Source organism: Pleurodeles waltl, chromosome 6 (genome assembly GCF_031143425.1).
Source record: "Pleurodeles waltl isolate 20211129_DDA chromosome 6, aPleWal1.hap1.20221129, whole genome shotgun sequence".
Lineage (NCBI taxonomy): Eukaryota > Metazoa > Chordata > Amphibia > Caudata > Salamandridae > Pleurodeles > Pleurodeles waltl.
The window spans coordinates 428,251,450-428,264,205 of record NC_090445.1 but is presented as its reverse complement, the minus strand read 5'-3'; the positions used below and the strand labels follow the sequence as shown (position 1 = coordinate 428,264,205).

Sequence of the window (12,756 nt, the reverse complement as noted above, 5' to 3'; positions counted from 1 at the left end):
GTCTTGACAGAAGGGGTGAGTAACTGCTGACTGGTGTGGTACCCATAGAGGTCCAGCACTGTGGCCATAAACCTCTTCCTTCACCTCTCATAACCTTCTTCCTCCTTCCCCATCTGTCTACTCATTAACTTATTTAGAAGTTAGGATGTGGAATACATAACACCCTTCCACCCATTAGGCATAAACCATTTTATGCAGTGGAAGCCCTACTTTCAATGACTTGCCACCAAAGGTTTAGAACAATGAGGGCCCATAACTGGGAGACAGACCCATCCCACTGGCTTCCACATGCACTGGTGCTCCAAGCCACATTTTGATGCTACTGGTAATCAGCAACCATCGCCAGTGCGTCTATGACGTCAACAACTCAAGTACTCACTGCAATTTGAACTCTCAAGTGGGGGAGCCAGAGTGAGCAAGAGGACTATGGGCATGATTTAGATCTTGGCGGACAGGGTTACTCTGTCACAAATGTGATGGATATTCTGCCCATCGTATTACAATCCCATTATGTCCTTTGGAAATTGTAATACAGTGCATGGACTAATGGTCACGTTTGTGGTGATAGAGTAACCCATCCGCCGAGATTTCAGTCAGGCCCTATGACTTAGGGTAGTGGACTTATAAGCCTCCACTACTGTAACTGTGCAATCCCCAGGGCACATGGTCCCCATGAGCAGCCAAAGATGCTAACAGTTGATACAAGAATTGAGCAGAGGCTTTTCAGTCTTGGGTACCAAAGAGAACCTGACAGTGAATGGTGAATGCAGAGCGATTCCTCTTCCAATACAACCCAATGACTCTAACTGTGCTGGCCGCCTGAGAAAGTAGACATTTCCTGAAAATGGCTATCAAACCAGGAGCCATTGGTCTTTATAGATTAGATATAACCTGACACTATCTGTAAAGTAAAAGGGAAGAGCCTCCGAAACTTTTGACTGTGACCCTGTAGTACCAAGATACAGTTTTTTTTCAGTTCTAGTCTTCGTTGACCTTAACATTAAATTACGGTAGATCCTGTAGCCCAGGAGCGTAAAAGGGGAACTAAAATAATTGAAGCCACGATGCATTAGGAACTAGAAAAGCACAGAGTTTTACATTAATGTTGTGGCTGGAGTTATTTTACAAAATCTAAGGTAAAGTAGCCCTGAAGCAAGGGGGACTATAAAGAAATATAGCAGGCTGTCTTCCCCTAGTAACTTGTTTTGAAGGCACCCATAATTCCTCATGTTAATAAAACTTTGAACACCAAAGACACCTCTAGTTTGTTAGAAAAGCATAATATTGGCTATTGCACCCCTTTTTTTATAGGAAAAGATAGGGCAAATCCCTGTGGTTTACAAGCCAGGCCCTTAAACCTAAATTGATAATGTCTACCATAACTTCAACTGCTAGGGTTAGTGATTTCATATTTTCACATTTTCACTATTTTTCTTCATATTCATTATCAGATAATTCTAATAAAAAGACATGGTTTAATGGCTAAGCAGCTCTCTTTTGAACCAGAGGACTAGGACTCTAATCGCTTCAGGGTAAATCATTTACTCTACCCATCTTTGCATAAAATTGTAAATATGAGACATCATTGTGTATCTAAAAGTAAAAAAAATCTCCATATGATGTACTGATGCAGTGATGAGGGCAGAGAAACAGATCAAAACATTGCTCTCACTCGGTAGATGCAGCATAGGTAGCTGCTCGCTGCGGGCAGGAGCAATGCTGCTCCCACTGCATGCGGGAAGCCAGTTGGGGCCGTGGAGGCCTTCGGGCTCCCTATGTGGCCCCTAATGTGGTGGGTGTCCTGGGTGGGCACCAGGGCACCTACCTTTAATAATGCAGGCACCAGGAGATCAGATCCCCGGGCCCGGAAAGAGCTGGGGAAGAGAGTCTGTGTGGCCAACCTCTCCTTTATTTTAGATAGTGGCCCTGGGGATGGGGTCCCCAGGGCCTAGCACGGCTTGGGGAGGAGGGCAATGTGGCTCCTCTCCCCTTTAATAAGAAAAGGCCCTTTGATGTTGGAGTCCCCAGGGCCTAAAGAGACTTAGGGAGGGGGACAGTGTGGCCCCTACCCTTTTTTGCAAGTTTTGGTCACTGGTGAGGGCTCCATGGGGCCCATAATGGCTTGGTGAGGGGGCCCGCATACCCCTCCCCTTTAAAAAAAAAAAAAAGGCTATGGGGGATGATGGGATCACTTGGCTCCCCTCCCCTTTTAAAGAGATATAGCTCTGGGGGACGGGGTTCCCAGGGCTTTTAAAAGGCTCAGGTAGCGGAGCCGGTGAAAGAGGAAGGGTTTTGGGAAGAGGTGGAGGATCGAAATTCTTGTATATGTGGGAGATTTTGTCATGGAACAAGTCAGAGGTCCTGCAATGGGATGATGGAGCTGGATGCAACTGTGGGGTGGGTGAAATTTTTGATGATTGTGAAAACATCTTTAGTTTTGTTTTTGCCAGCTTTGATTCTCTGAGATAGGGCCCTCTTCTTGGCCTCTTTCAGTTCAGTTTGTGGTGGTAGGATCTGAGTGAGTTCTTGTAGGTGCTCATGTCTGGGACTTCTAAGAGGCTTGCCACCTCCTTTCTAGCAGTCTACAGTGTCTCTTGGTCATCCTGAGGGTGTCTGTGTACCAGCTTACATGTTTTTGGGTTCTCTTGGGTGGGATGACCTTCAGGGAGCAAGGTTATTTGGTGCAGGTGGTGAACTATTCGTTGAGGCGCTGGATGTTTCTGTCGGCGGCGTCAGAGAGAGTGGGATGGTGTAGGTTGAGGGTGAGGTCTGGTGCATGTGTGTGGATGAGGTCCCAAACCTCAGTGGTGGGTTTGTTGAGAGGGCAGGTGTAGAGTAGCATTCATGTGAGTGGTTGGTAGCAGATGGTGGGTGCCTTGATATGGTGGTTGGATGTGGTGCTGGGTGCGGCTGGAGTGTGGATGAGATGAGAAGTGGCAGTGTGAGCATTAAAAGGACCTGATCATGGTGTTGGGTGCAGCTTGAAGCAATGGTCTTCTCTGCGTCCGTGGTTCTGGTGATGGAGTTCCACGGAGGAGTATTTATAGGTAGTAGGGGACCAGGATTTCTGCTGCTGGGCTCGGTCCAAATGCAGATGGGTGCATACGGGCTTGCCTTTGGTGCACCTTCAGGCCCACTGTGCTGTTGTACTGTGGCTGCCAATAGGTCAATCCTGGGGGTAGGCGGAGCTTGGGAGGATGGGCTGCAAAATTACAGGAAGCCACTGTCGCATGCGAGCAGAGCAGCACCCAACAAAAGTGTAAAGTAAGTAAAAATAGTAAAAAAGGAGGCAGACAGGAGAGTGGACCTGAGGCGGCTGGGGCACCAGGCAATCTACTCAATGGGGTTGTACTGCAGCCACCATTAAGTAGGTCCTGGAGGGAGATGGAGCTCAGGAGGTGGGGCTACAAAATGACAGGAAGCTGCTGTGGCGTGCAGGCAGCACCCAACAAAAGTAAAAGTAAAAAGTATGTAAAACAAAGTAGGTCCTGGGGGAGGCGGAGCTTGGCAGGAGGGGCTGCAAAGCAGCGGAAAGTTGCTGTGGGGTGCGGGAAGCACCCAACAAAAGTAAAAGTAAAAAGTAAGCAAAAATAGTGAACGTAAAAGGTAGTGAGCGAGAGAAGGCAGGCAGGAGGGCAGATATGAGACAGCTGGGGCACCAGGCACCTACTCTCCTAGGGTCCCCAGGGCTAATAAGGCTCAAGAAGGGGGCCACTTAGTGCCCGTCCCCTTTAAAAGACATAAGGCACTGGAAGATGGGGTTTCCAGGGCCTAAAGAGACTTGGGGAGAGGGGCAACACGGCCCCTCACCTTTTTTGTAAGTTTCAGCTTCCGGGAATGGGCTCCCCAAGCCCTAGTTTGGCTTTGGGAAGAGGGCCCTAAGACCCCCCAATTCTTAAAAAAAGGCTTTGGGGCATGGGGCCCCCAGGGCCTCATAAAGCTGAGGGGGGGGGGGGCACTTGCCCCCACTTGAAAATACATAGGGCCTTGGGGAATGGGATCCCCAGGGCCTGAGGCTCAGAGAGCGGGCCCAGCGACCCTGCTCCCCTTTAAAAGAGATTTGGCTCTGAGGTACTCAGGGCTATTCAAAGTCTCAGGAAGGGGGGGCACTTGACTACCCTCTGCTTCAAAAAACATAAGGCCCTGGCAATGGGGTCCCCAGGGATATACTTTACGTTAAAAAAAAAAAACTAAAAAGTCACTGGAAAAGCAAAGGTTAAAGTAACATTATAGTTAAGTGTGATAATAAGATCTGTTTTTACTTTTTTTTTTTTTATCGAAATTCGCAGAAAAAAACAAAAGGTTAAAGTAATGTTATAGTTAGGTGACTATGTCAGTGACAACATTGGCGTTTTTAACTGAAAAAAACACAGAAATTCACAGGTTATAGTTAGCAGCGCTAACTACAATTTGTGCCCCCGCCATGCACTGCTTATGACCTCACATATTACATCACTCATGACATAATTTATGACATCACTCATGACATCTCAAATGACATAATTGATGACAGCAGCCAAGCTTCGTTTTTATACATATTTTGCATGTTTAGAGGCCTGAAAGTAAGTACGAAATAGCTCAGAAGAATATGAGGCATCATTAATGTCATCACAGACACAACTCCCTTAGGTGTAGAAAGCAAGGGTTATGTGCAACATTGAAGATATATCATATACTTCACAGATAGCGTAGTTCACATTAACAATCAACCACAGATATATGGGAAACCCACATTGCATACGGTGTTGAATCTGTACACAATGTTTCAGAGAAAGCCATGTTCCTAAAAATACTGAACGTTCCAAAATGAATGCCCTACTGCAGACAGCTTTAATCTGTATCAAACACCTGACAGTCACCGACTGAGCCATGAAGTTGATATGAGTAGAGAAGTGGGTACTGTAAATACCATTCTCTGTATGGAGAAAATTTACCCTGTACTACACAGTTTGCAAGGCAATAAAACTCTACCCCAAAGAGTATTAACATAACCAGGGTCTGAAGGTGCTAAAGATTATACTACCTGCAGCCTTCATACTGAGGTGAAAACTCTACAGGTAGCCAATCTTCTGAAGCAAAAGAAGCACGTGTACATAGGTTAGTACCCAGTGCACACAGTCTTCTATGTTATGTAGAAATTGTAGAAAATATCATGCTGAGACAATCCTGTCTAATAACTCAAAGCTCGTTACAATACTTAGGGGCTTATTTATAACATTTGGTGCAGGGCAGCGCCACAAGGTTTCTTGCGGCACTGCCCTGCATCAAAACAAAAGGGCACAAATGCGCTGTACCTATAAGATACGGAGCATTCCTGTCCTCTACCATTGCATGGGTGCATGATTGGCTGGCTTGCACCAATACAGACATCCAAGGCCGTCTGCACTGTAGCAATTGTTTTTGTGCAGGAAGGCACATCTTCCTGCACAAAAGCATTCAATAGAGGTGTTTTACTCCTTCTATAAGTGCTGCAGAATGCAGCACACATAGAAAGAGCAAAAAACTAGGAGCAATAACGTCATTTCTGCTTGTTACACCTCAGGCTTTTGACTCATCCCAGGTTTATAAATCCTTGTAAATCTGGGAATACATCAAAATCTATGGGTGCTGTATGGGAATACCCACCACAATGCCCTTGAAACGCATCTTTGGCACGGAGTAAGGCAACACAGAGACTTGCCCTGTGTCGCCTTACTCTATAACTACAAGGCCAATAAAATCCATTCAAAGTGGCTCTGCATGGCCTTGTAGATATGGGTCTGCGCTGCCTATGCATCACGTAAAGTGACGCACTGGCACTGCAAGCTGCTTGTAAATATGCTCCTTAGGGACTTATGTACAACATTTTGGTGCAGGGCCTATGAGATGCCGCACATTCCTGTCCACTTCTGCTGGCACACAATTAGCTGCCTTGCATTGTAGGAACCATTGTTTTGTACAGGAAGGGACACAGTCCTACATAAAAACAATCAATGAAGGTGTTTCCTACTATGTGTGCTGCATTTTGCAGCACACAAAGAAAGACAAAAAAAACAAGGAGAAAGAACATTATTTCTCCTTGTTACACCTGGGAGGTGTAGGCTTTTGACGCATTCCCAGGTGTACAAATCCTTGTGACTCTCGGAATGCATCAAAATCCATGGGTGTTGCATGGGAACACCCACTGCAATGCCCATGAAATGCCTCCTTGATGCAGAGTATGGGAGTGCAGTGACTTGCATGGGCTACCTTACTTCATATCTACAAGGCCATGAAAAGCCACGCAAAGTGGCTTTGCGTGGGCTTGTAGATATGGATCTGCAGCTTGAGCCAACGGTGCGTCATGAAAAGAGATGCACCAGTGGCACAAACCACTTGTAAATATGCCCCTTAGTATCTACTAAGTAGTATTTTTGCCCTGTTAGAAACTTTTTCTGCAGAACCAAAAAACTTATATATATGCTAAACACAAGTTGTCAGCTGTCATCTGCACACAGAGTTACTCCTGAATGCAAAGATTTACAACGTAATCAATACCTCTACACACCTATGATGCATTAGGAGAATGTGTGTTTTGTATACACTTTCACCCCTTAGATGGACATAGGGTGTATGTAAACTATAAAATAAACTAGCACACTCATTGGATGATGCCATCAGTGATGTCATCAATTATATCATTTGAGTTGTCATCAATGATGTCATAGAACGTGCTGTGAGTGATGTAATATGTGAGGTCATAAGCAAAACATAGCAGAAGATGCAGCAACACCAGAACACAATTGAACAAGCAGTTTCAGGCTCAGATATCTATGCTCTGTACACCACATTCTTCTTATCAAAACTTGTTGAAGACGCCAATTGTGACATATCAGAAGTATGAAGCTCAGTGGCTACCTAAAGATTTATTGGTTTAAATATATATAAAAAAATCTCCACTTTGTAGAGGCCTGATATATTCATGCAACCATGTCACATTCAAAAGACAAGCCCTTGGCAAAGAGGGAATTCTTTCAATTTAAAGGTTTGGGCAGATATTAAGAAACCTTCAGTTTGGTCCCATTTGTTATTAAAACGGTTATTAACAAAATTAAGAATGAGTTCTATGCACTTTGTTATCTTTTTCAAAAGGTTCAACAATATTTGATTTTACTATCCCCTGTCCTTGTGATCAACTGTCTGTTCAAACTTTTGTGCACTTTTTTTGCAAGTTTTATAAAAATCCCTTGAGATAAATGTCTTACTCCTTTGTTGAGATCCTTAAGTTTTACTGGTTATAATCCTGCTTTTTTATTAATTTTTGTTATTGTGCCTTTCTGGTTTGCTACTCTGGTAGGCAATTGTATGTGCAACTGTGAAGCAAAGAAATGTGTTATCTATTAATGAAGCACTTAAGTATATGGCTTTTAACTTTACTAAATTCATGAACTTATCAATTTGTGGATTTCTTACTGTTATATTTTTCTATTTATTATTGTTTTCATTCTATAAACTGTATTTTATGGTGTATTTGAACTGAAATAAATTTGTTATGATTGTGATATCAGAAGTGTGGCCCCACAACATATACTCTAGTATTAATAAACATAGCACCAATATAGATAAAGTAGTTGTCTAGAAGAGGAGCAAAGGCAGGGGACTAGAACTAGATATGATATATCCAAGGGAAGTGTTTAATACACTCCATATCAGAGGTCGAAGTAGGCGGGATCGGAGGGGCACAACGATTTATGAAAAAACATTCCCCTACTTTCGTAAAAAGACCACCATCCCGGGATGGGCAATTTCGATAGTTTAAATGCTTCAACTGAAGTGCCATTCACTGTGCCTCCTGTGCTCGAAATAGAAGCAGGGAAGACAGCTAAACAGGCCTTATTGTCAGGGTGCCTGCTTGCCTGACAGAAATTCAGATGTGCACAAGGAGTTAATCTACAAATGTAAAGGGTAATCTGCAAATGTAAAGGATGTGTGGGAGTGGTATTGGCTTTAATTGAACTATGCACTCAAAGCTTTATAATGACAAAGATTTTATTCTTTTTGAGTGCTAGTGCAAAGAGTTAACTGAGCTGTGAAGTGCATGTTTATTAAGTGCTTACTACCCCTGAAGAGGTGTTGAAGGGACAGTTATGTAAAAATAATTGCATTATGCACAGTGAGGGTATTGCTAAAATCTATATTTTGGAAGCGCTGTTTTATCCTAAACCTTTTTCTGCATAAACTAATAGAGGATTCCTAATGTACTGTGGTGCATTTCCCACAGAGTATCCACTTTCTTTTATTTATTTTTCATTTAAGCTGTGCATTATTTTATATGTATCTACCTGACAGTGAAAGACCAAAAAACTTACAGAATATGTTGGGTTCTTTTAGCCACAGCTTTGACCCCGCCCCCACGCTTACTGACCCCACCCCTATTGCATGCAGCATCACAATTCCCATATTTTGATTAATGCATTTTGACTGCTCCTTCATATATGTTTGATACTTGACCATTCTAGAGGTCAACGCGAGCCAGCGCTCTTGGACAATTATTCTGTACACCACAAACAGTTCATGATAGGTAGAGGCTGTCCAAAGCCGCAGAAATATATATGAAAATATGCATAATGTTGTTTTTAAATATTCTGCATGAAAAAAATATGTGGGCCCAACGGTGGAAAATCCTAGTCATGTTTTTTACAAAATATCAAAATTAATGATAAACGTACATCAAACTGCACGTCGCTGTATTTTACAATGTTAAACATTGTTTATATACAAACCTATTCACACATGGCCGGTCCCCACCCTTCCTACCCTCCGCCTCCCCCCCCCCCCAAAAAAAAAAAGAAATCTCAGCTACAGTTCGGCAGTTGGGATGTCAAGTAACCCATCTCGTCCCTTGGCACATTGTGTGACCTTAAGCAAGACTGTCTTTTTTCCTTCCTTAAATATAACGGCCCTTAGGTCTTAAATGATAGATATGTGAACAGGATAAAAGGTGCACATATTTAATTTGTTTTTAAAAGAGCCTAATTTCCAGATGCCCCTATACTCCTGCTTTAATCTGTACTAGAAGAGATATCTAGAGCGTTTGTTGCCTCGGAGGTTAGAGAGGTAGGTTTAAAATATTTGCACACTATGCACTCCTTACTACATTCAGTAGAGATCCAGTTTAGTGGTTAATCTATCGATGGAGAAGCCAGTGGGGCTTAACTATTTTTCCAGCTTTCCCCTTTGACCTCCTAGTGTGCTCCTGGGTAAATCACGTCACCTCACATTACCTCAGCTCTTGTCCCTTCCAAAACTGGGAGTGCCCTGACCAATTATTAAGTACTATACAGAAGACCGAGCACGTACTCTTCAGGAGTAGCTGAGCAGGCCCGTGGTAACCTAGAGCAGACTCCCTCTCTAGCCCCTTTAAAGTTCTGGTCTCTCCTTTGCTTATGGGTTATTTTTAGGGAAATGCCAGACACCCACATCAATGAACTGCAGGCCAAGGAGCGGCCGCGTGGGATGCAAGGATTCTTCAGAAGGGGCTGAACCAGCGCCCAGAGTCTTTCCAAGAATGTTCAATGCACTTTATTTTACTAGAGTTCGTGCAAAGCCTTTTGTAGTCTATCTAGATCTGCTCGCAACTTCATACCACCGGTTTTAGAGCCCAAACTTGAAACGTAACAAGCCAGAACTACGTCGTCATTAAACAAAGCTGCTTTGGGCGTGACGGCTTCACAGTTGTGCATGATGGATGCAAATCTCAGGAGCTCCTCGATATATTCTGGATGGGGGAGAAGGGTTTTCGATGTTCATCGTTGTGCCCTCCGGTTAGCTAACGACTCCGTTGCGTTTACATCTATACAGTCCTTGCTACTCCCGACGGGGCTTTGAAGCGCTTTGAGGAGGACGTTTTTGGCCCCTGAAAGAATGTAAGGCCTTTGAAAAATTAAAGATTTTTAGCCCATGGCAATCCACTGAGGTTCTTTTCTTCCCAGCTTTCATGGGATGTCAAATCGCGCGAGCCAACACTTCACCCAATATGTTGTACCATTCACATCCAATCACTCCGCGGGTGTGAGGACTGTATAGCGCGGCCAGGTGAGTTACACGAACAAGTCTGCAGTCTGACTGAAAACATAACAGTGCAGATTTATAAAGTGAATTTAAAGGCGGGTACAAAACACAGTGATTCACGAATAAACCGAGGCCCATGAAAAGTACGTGTGTACAGTCATTCCATTATTTTAAGAAAACCTCACTTGTAGTTTGTAACGCTGTGGGGCACATTAACATCATGTTCACAATAAGCCTCATTCAATAGACACAGCCTTCTGACGGCACCCCCAGATTGAGACGCAACGTAATCCTATATGCTGACGAGAAGCATGGATTTACAATCTGACGCGAAGGACCAATAGATTTACGCTGTGCAGCCTAAAGTCATATAAGCTTATGGGCCACATAAATCTCGTCGGTTTCGATTTAGTTCTGCGTAGCAGATTACAAACACAGGTTTATTTAATCCAATAGGGTTCATTAAAAATGATTTACAATGTGACCGCATTACTCACCCGGGTGCTATGCGGAAGCCAACTAACGATCACACAAATGAAGAGAAAGATGGCGCTTACCTGCTACAGGGATCTGAGTTCTTGTTACGGTCTAGGCCAGGTCAGGCCGATGGGTGGGCGCGTTGAGCTTTCACGGCCTAGGCCTGCCTGGCAGTGCTAGCCGGGGTATACCTGGGCCAGGCTTCTCTGCCCTGCTCGGGCCACAGTGCTCTTATATCTGCTGGGCCCCTGAGAGCACATCTGGAGATCATTCCTTCAGGCCACTTCAGGCGAGCCGGGACTTGAACCCAACCATGAGAAAGCCATCGTCGGCGCCAGCTGTCAGCCGTGACATCATCAGAGTCTGCCTTGAGGAATAATGGCCTCATGATGAAGGGGAACAGGCCCCATCCTCATAATGAGACGATTAGGCCTCAGGCAGACCCTTAATGATCCAGGGTCGGTTATTAGGGGGTGCTGCGCATACAGTAACCCCATAATAACCCACACATGATAAAGAGGGGCCCGGGGGCTTGCAGCTGGTTATGGGCATTAATAGCAGGGCCGTACTAACCGGGGAGGGTGGTTGGACGGTGAGGAATAAGTGAATAACTTTGACCTCTTCTACAGACTTGGCACGTGCATTACAAACTTTCACCGAATACCATTTAGGTGTTAAACCCTTCACCTTTTGAGAAGAACAGAAACGCTATAATAGAAAACCCGTTGTGAGTTTAATATGACAGGAACCGTGCAAAGATATTCAGAGCACCAGGCTAAACAAAAATGCAACTGGAGAAATCCATATCCACAGCGTACGAGTAGTTCTTGAGGCCTTTCCTTATAATTTGGCACCAGCTAGTAGCGGACTCCTAAAAATCGTGACTTGTGGGACTTATCAGGTTTTATGAACGGGCCCGTCCTGATGGTGATGGCGCTCCCCGGCGGAACTGCTATGAATTTAAAGGGACAGTACTAGTGCTTCAGGGTGTGGGCAGGAAGTATTTTCAGTGCCTGGGTGTGCCTGTTACATCTTTGCAGGTGACTATATTTATCTCTTTGTATTCCTAGTTTTTGGTTTAAATTATCGTGATAAACGTAGCTGTTTTAATACAGCCTCGACATTTGTTTTGTGTATTTTAAAATATTACCAATATTACTATGTGACCATAATTTGATGTATTGTTTCTCTTTTTAACACATTGTTTATATATTGACATGTACTTCTCAATAAACATATACAAAAAAATATATTACCAAGAGAGGTTATTAGTGGAAGTAGGGTGTGGAGCAGGGGCGGCTTCTCCAATAGGGCGGAAAAGTGTGTACGGCCGGCCAAACACACATGCTCACAGCGCTCTCTCCAACCTAGCAACACAGTTGCTGGGCTGGAGAGAGCCTGCACATGCTCCCAGTCTGCCTGGGAGTGCCCTGGCTGGGCACTCCCAGCCAATCCTGACACTGCTCTGCACTGCAACTGGTGTGGAGACTGATAATGGTCTAATTGTTCGTACATTTAGTGGAAGTTTTGCCTAAAGTTGGTACTGTTTTATTTAATTATGTCGTTATTTTCTGGGGCTTTTCAATTTGAGGTAATTTGGGTTTGTTGAGATCTGAGGTGAAGGAGAATTCTACAGGGCGAGGAAAGGCGAGGGAAGGTCAGAAAGCAGCTGCACAGTTATGTAGTGGTGCAAGTTTTTCAGGTGGTGAGGTGGCAGGCATATGGAGAAGTGGGCTTGCAGGGCACTGATGTTATATTTGTACCTGAGAATGGTAATAGGTGTCTAGTTTTCAGCTGCTGCGAGTTTTTAGGGTGGCATTACTGAGACACATTCCTTTTGACTTGGGCAACAATGAGGCTGATGTTAGAGGCTGTTCAGAGAGAGTTACAAAATGATTGGGTAGTTGGAAATCTGGTTGCTATAGGATGTTATGTGTACCACAGTGGCTGTCAATGTAATACGTTATTCTAATAATCTATCATGTTTTTGTTCTCCTTTAGGTTGCGTTGCTGGCACGTCTGCAGTCACTGTGCCTGAATGGATGTGTAATAATTCCTTCATCAAATAGTGAGGCCAGTGGAGAAAAGGAGATGTAGCTAACATCTTAGGGCCTGATTTAGATCTTGGTGTTAACTGTCCCACCGTCGGTTTTACGACTGAAAACCTGTCCGAAGCCTTAGCAGTCCATCTGACTGATTCTGATGTTGCAATCCTATAGGTGAGAACTCATCCGAGTCCTGCTGACTCTG

General features: G+C 44.1%; 1 protein-coding gene across 1 annotated transcript in view; it reads right to left on the bottom strand.

Moving 5' to 3' along the window:
* LOC138299840 (lumican-like) overlaps positions 1–10,777 on the bottom strand; it is an 81,194-nt gene extending 70,417 nt beyond the window's left edge. Inside the window, exon 1 of the mRNA XM_069238440.1 lies at positions 10,587–10,777. The gene's annotated coding sequence lies outside the window, so the exon portion shown is untranslated. The remainder of the gene's footprint in view (positions 1–10,586) is intronic.
* Between the last annotated feature and the right edge of the window lie 1,979 nt (positions 10,778–12,756).